The following is a 6,389-nucleotide window of genomic DNA, read 5'->3' as shown; positions in this document are numbered from 1 at the left end:
TGGTGGGTTTTTATTGTCATATACAAATATATATAGGGCCCCTATTTTTTTGGAGCCCTATGCGGTCGTGATCCCCACACAGAAAAACCGCCCCTGGACATACATTACGTTTGATTAGGGGGACCCACACATATGGTCATCGTTGGTTGTAGTCTAAAAAATAAAAAATGCGTATATTACTTACTAATGTACAGTAAATGAGTGGTAAATACAAAAAGCTACGGTTCTTCACAATCAATCCAACCTAGAATCATACAAGCACGGTTCCATATCCCCAATTCTCCGTTCCAAATATAATTTCATAATTTATACTTTTACCTTGCATTTTATTTTATTGATATTTGTATTTCAATTTTTATCATGGCAATTGAAAATATTCCGATTCTTATTGCGGCAATTAAAAATATTTTGCACAACTTTAATAGAGTTCCTTTGTTCCGAAAAAATAATTTAAAGAGTGGATGAAACGAATTTTAACAAAAATAATTGAATGTATTATGAGTAGAGGAATGATCTTATTTTAAAGATAGTGTTAATTATGATTAATTAATTGTATGTAAGTGAACAAAGTGTATGATAGAATAAGTAAATGGACACAACGCACAGACACAAGGGAAAAATACACAAAAATGGCGACGACGATTGTGAGATCTAGCCTCCGGTCCGCCCTACGCGGTGGCGCCTCCACCCCTCGCGTCTCACCGGCGTCCAGGCGCTCTTTCTCCGCTTCATCCGGTCACGACGAAGCTGCTGAGGCTTCCAAGTGGGAGAAGATTACATATTTGGGAATAGTGGCATGCTCTACTCTCGCTATCTTTAACCTCTCCAAGGGCCAATCCGCACTACGACGAGCCATCCGCATATCCATATTTGCATTTCCGCAACAAGGAGTTTCCTTGGGGTTCAGATGGCCTATTCGAGGTAAAGCACCATTGAGTCTTTAGGCCATCCAATGAGAAGGCCGTTGCAATAATCGGTGTTTTAGTTTGTTTCTTCTACACATTTAAACTTGTCTGTTGGAATGTCCTTAGAATTCCATACAGTATGTTGTGTTGACAATTGGCAGTTTCTGGAACCAGAAGTTTGGAATGCGGTTTGGCTGATTTCGCCTTTATAAGTTTTTTCTGTTCCCTTAAAGCAAACTGAAATTGAGGAATAAAAAAAAATGATAGAATAAGTAAACGAATTGATATACTGATTGAGGTTAATATTTTGTGGGACTATATCTATATAAGTGAAAAGATGGTATTTTATATGGACGTACCAAAATAACAAAAATTGACTATTTACACTACGCGTTGTGTCAATAACAACTACCCATCAAAACCAACTAAGCAGTATGTTGTAAAGTGATTTAATACCGACACGCCAACCAATAGACACGCGGTATATTATACATGTAGAAGTCAATAATCAATTTTGTATTTTATAAGGATGTAACACCTTAGCATTATATTATGATGATTATGAATTAATTATAATTATATGCCTTAATCACATTTTAATTTACTTAAGAATATATATTACACATAATTTCCACAAATTTGTTTTCAATTTTTATTCTAACGAAAGTCAAGTCAACAAAGTAATAAAATGTGAACAAATTTCCACAAATATTTAGATTAGTGTGAACAAATTGTAATAAAACATTTTTTTACCACATTAAATAAAATCAAAGTAGTTACTAAAATAAAACAAAGCAGCGAAAAAACGTGGTAGTAAAAACACGACTTCTATGTAGCAGCGGAAAAAAAAATTAAAATTAAAGCAGTCATTCTCGAAATTCGTGTCCCACCATGGTTCATGAGTTGACTGTGGTAAAACAATTTATAGCATTAAAACTAAACAAAAAATACACTCAAAAGCACTTTACACTTGAGAATGAGTGAAATGTAAAAGAGAGAGAGAAAGAGGACCTGCAGGGGGTGACTGGCCGGAAACGGTGGCTGACGGCGGCGGGGGCTGGACGGTGGTGTCGGTTGGGGGCGGGGCGAGGCGGATCGGCGGTGCTGGGGGTGGGGGGGTCTGTGCGGCGGAAACTAACAGGGGGGAAGAAAAGGGTTTAATAATTAGCGACGGCAAAATGATGTCGCTATTCCGCGACCCGATTCCTATTAGCGACGGCGTTGAGCCCGGCTGCTAATTAGCGGCGGCCACATCGTCGGTAATATATTTAATTAATTTTTTTATTAAATATAGACATTACCGGCGGCATCGCCACCGGCAATTAGCGATGGCGTCTTTGCCGCCGGAAATTTGTAAATCCGAGTTGTCTATCGCGCTGTCGGAAGGCCGCCGTTAAATGCCGACGGCTTGCGATTTTTTTGTAGTGATGAAACATAATAAAAATATTGTTTGGAAATAATATTTGTTACATAAAAAAGCATGAAGTCAGAATCTACCAAATATAGATAGATTTGGTTTAGCTTAATTATAGAGATCACGGTTATGTTTTCTAAGCATTTTACAATTATATCTTTTTTATCAATAAAAACCGCATGAAATTAGAATCTTGGCGGACGAATTTTTAGAAATTAGAAGCCGTTAGATTAAGAGGGTGTTTGGCTAAGCTTATTTTAAAGAGCTTATAAGCTCTTGGAGCTTATAAGATGTTTCAAGAGTTTATAAGATCTCATTTTTAAGAGCTTATAGGTTGTCAAAGTGTTTGGATAATTGAGCTTATAAGTTAGAGCGAGAATTTTTTTTGCTAGAGAGATACAATATTTTTTAGAAAGAGAAAATCGAAGAAAAATAAACTTAAATGATATATGATGAAAATAATAAATTATAGTTGAAAAATATTTGTAAAAAGATTGTTGCATATGAGATTATAAAAAAATATGTTGGGGTAGAGCAACTTATTTTTTGGGGAGCTTATAAGCTCTTGGAGCTTATTTTTGGAGCTTATAAGCTGTTGAGGAGCTTATTTTGCCAAACACTTTGAAGGAGCTTATAAGCTCTTAAACAGCTTATAAGCTGTTTAAGAGCTTATAAGCTCAGCCAAACACCCTCTAAGTAAGATGGAGGACCAAAATTACTTCTCTTTTCTCAATTACATATAGGCCTTCTCAATTAAACCTTGGGTGTGGTTCTACAGAGAACTACATTATTTGTGAAAATGGGAGAACCATTCACTGTAAAAATTAATGCATTCGGTGTTAAAATTAATGCACTAAATTTTTTTTAAAAAAATGCTCCCTTCAGGATTCGAACCTAGGTTCTATATTCATCCAACAAGATGATGCATCCACCGTAGATCTTGATGATCGAATGACTGAAAATGGTTCTTCGTTCTTTCTTTATTTATGGTTCTTTCTTGAACTAACCTTTTAAGCTTACTTAAACCTTTTTTAAAGCAAAACATTTTTTTTTTGGGGCACGAGTCTACAGGAACGTAGACCCGCTCTGATACCACTATGTAACACCCCAATTTTCATAAACTTTTCAATATAAAATCTTTGAAAACTAATATATAAAAATAAAATTTCTTGAATTATAAAAGTTTAAACCAATTTAAAATCAACTTGTCAAAACTAAAGTAGTAACATGAAATAAAATGATAAACTAAAAAGTAACATGTTTCAACTTAAATTTCTATGGAAATACTAAATCTCTAGTCATTCTCGACTTCCATGGCCACCTCGACTCTAAAACTGCAAAACTGAAAAAATAAGGGGTGAGCATATTGAAAATATACTCAGTGAGGAACATAACAAAATATTCATATATGTCACATATATAATTAAATCACATTATCATACTTGCAAACATACGCCAAGAGACTAGAGCCCCTTGACAAACATAATCATAGTTTGAGTCGATGGCTTAAGTCCCATGACCAAACACATACATAAATCATGGCTTAGGTCCCATGATCGATCAATGGCTTAGGTCCCATGATCACACATAACATAGATCAATGGCTTAGGTCCCATGATCGCACATAACAACATAGATCAATGGCTTAGGTCCCATGATCACACATAACATAGATCAATGGCTTAGGTCCCATGATCGCACATAACATAGATCAATGGCTTAGGTCCCATGATCGCACATAACATCATATAGATCAATGGCTTAGGTCCCATGATCGCACATAACATCATAGTCATAAGATGCACGTAAACAAGTAATCAACGCGATAATAAAAATATATATAACTATATGAATAAGCGTAAAATCCCTCACCTAATTCTTGAAATTGATAACTCCCTTTGATGATTTCTACCAACGCATCCCTATATGAACTCTTGAAATTTCTAAAGTTTTCGTCAAACTCGCAGCTGAACAGACCAGTCAGCTTCAAGCCTTCGTTTGAAGCCTCAAACGTCCTTAAATCGTATTTCGCCCAGAAATACGACTTCTTCGTCTTCGAGAGAGCTTTCCGTGGCCGCCTGTTTCTCCTGAATCGGAGTTCTGTGGAGGAAGTTATGGTCGTTCTCCCGAAACTGCCAGAACTTGATTTCCTGCGAAAATCTGACTCCAGCTCCTCACGTTTCCTGCGCCCCACAGCTCTCCAAAACCCGACTAAAATTTACTGTTGGCTTCGAGTTTCTATGTCTCCTTTAGGGTTTGTAAATTGATTTCATATTTATACTAGTCTTTAAAGAGTTCTAGTTCTAATAGGAAACAAAAATAATACTAATAATAATAATAATAATAATAATAATAATAATAATAGTCTAGATAAAATTAATGGTGCGTATCTATATGTATCATGTAATTATTTAAAAAAATAAGCTATACAAGAAAATACTATTAATTAAACTTATAAAATAAATCTAAATTATCGGGGTGTTACACTCTCCCTATATATATATATATATATATATATATACTCCCTCCGTCCCTAAAATAACTTCCTCTTTTTTCATTTTGGGACGTCCCCCAAATAACTTCCTCTTTTTTTCTTTCCATTTTTGGACACCTACCCCACCACTAATAATACTTTATTTATTCTTACTTTTCACTTTTCACCACTCCCAATACTAATTATAACACTTTTCACAACTTCCAATAATAATTATATCGCTTTTTCTCCACTATCAATACACTTTACAACTTTTCATTAAAACTCGTGCTGTCCCCAAAGAGGAAGCCATTTCAGGGACGGAGGGAGTATATAGGAATGAGATCATGTAGTATCCAATGCTTATAATAGATCCGTAGGTCCAAATCTTGACCACACATTTATGACATGTGGCGCTTCAAGATGGTGACACTTGGCAAGGCATTTCAAGGCAAAATCTGGAGAGGGGTAAAATTGGAATGTAATTTTCGGATTTAATAATTAAAAAAATATATTTTTTTTTTAGATTTTCTCAAAATAGATATATTTTAAATGCATATAGTTTCACACAAAGATGCATAAAGTTTTCACATGAAATGCATCATTTTGAACAGAAAAATGCATTTGATTTTTACAGTTTTGGTATTTTCACCACCCCACCCCACACCACCCCCCAACCCGCCCCATTACCACCCCCCAAAATAGTCATGTTTTACATGCATATAAAATCAAATAAAAGTGCATAAAGATTTTATATAAAAATGCATTAAATTATACAAACAATGCATTTCATTTTAATAAATCTGGTATTTTCGCCACCCCACCCCTGCCCCACCCCCACCCCCCACCCAATATTTTTTTTTTATAAAAAAAAACTGATTTTCTGACCACTGACCCCCCCACCCACCCCCTCCCCCCCCTAGTGCTGCCGCCGGTTCAGGAACCGCCGGTTCCGGGCCCGAACCGGCGGTTCAGGGTCCGGAATCCGGCGAACCTGAACCGGCCCGGATGATATTATAAGGGCCGGTTTTCTGACCCTGAACCGGCGGTTCCGGTTCGGGCCGAGAACCGGCGGTTCAAGGGCCGAAAACCGGCGGTTCCGGGCTTTTTCGGTTTTTTTTTTTTTAATTTATTTTTGTATTCTTTTTTATGAAATTAAATGATTTGTGATGAAATTTCAAAATTCTAATTCAACTTAAATCTTAAAATATATAATATAAATGACTTGTGTAGAAAATTTAATGATTGTGATGAAATTAAATGATTTATGTCATATTTTTTTTTCTTTTTATGCAATTAAATGATTTATGTCATATTTTAAAATTAAATGACTTGTGTTGAAAATTTATATTTTATGAAATTAAATGATTGTGAATTTGTGATGAAATTTCTAAATTTTAATTCAACTTTAAATAAAAATTATAAACATGTGTTGAAATCGAAAATATAAACATGTAATAGTTTTTATGTCATATTTTAAAATTAAATGACTTGTGTTGAAAATGTATATTTTATGAAATTAAATGATTTGTGATGAAATTTCCAAATTTTAATTCAACTTACAATATAAAATATAAACATGTGTTGAAATCGAAAA

The 6,389-nt window shown here is 34.8% G+C and overlaps 1 pseudogene; it reads left to right on the top strand.

The window, feature by feature from the left end:
- Positions 1–599: 599 nt before the first annotated feature.
- LOC131019641 (cytochrome c oxidase subunit 6a, mitochondrial-like) lies at positions 600–1,117 on the top strand (annotated as a pseudogene).
- Positions 1,118–6,389: the final 5,272 nt, after the last annotated feature.

The sequence above is a fragment of the Salvia miltiorrhiza genome, chromosome 4 (assembly GCF_028751815.1).
Source record: "Salvia miltiorrhiza cultivar Shanhuang (shh) chromosome 4, IMPLAD_Smil_shh, whole genome shotgun sequence".
NCBI lineage: Eukaryota > Viridiplantae > Streptophyta > Magnoliopsida > Lamiales > Lamiaceae > Salvia > Salvia miltiorrhiza.
The sequence above is the reverse complement of the archived record's forward strand: the minus strand, read 5'-3'. Positions and strand labels throughout refer to the sequence as shown.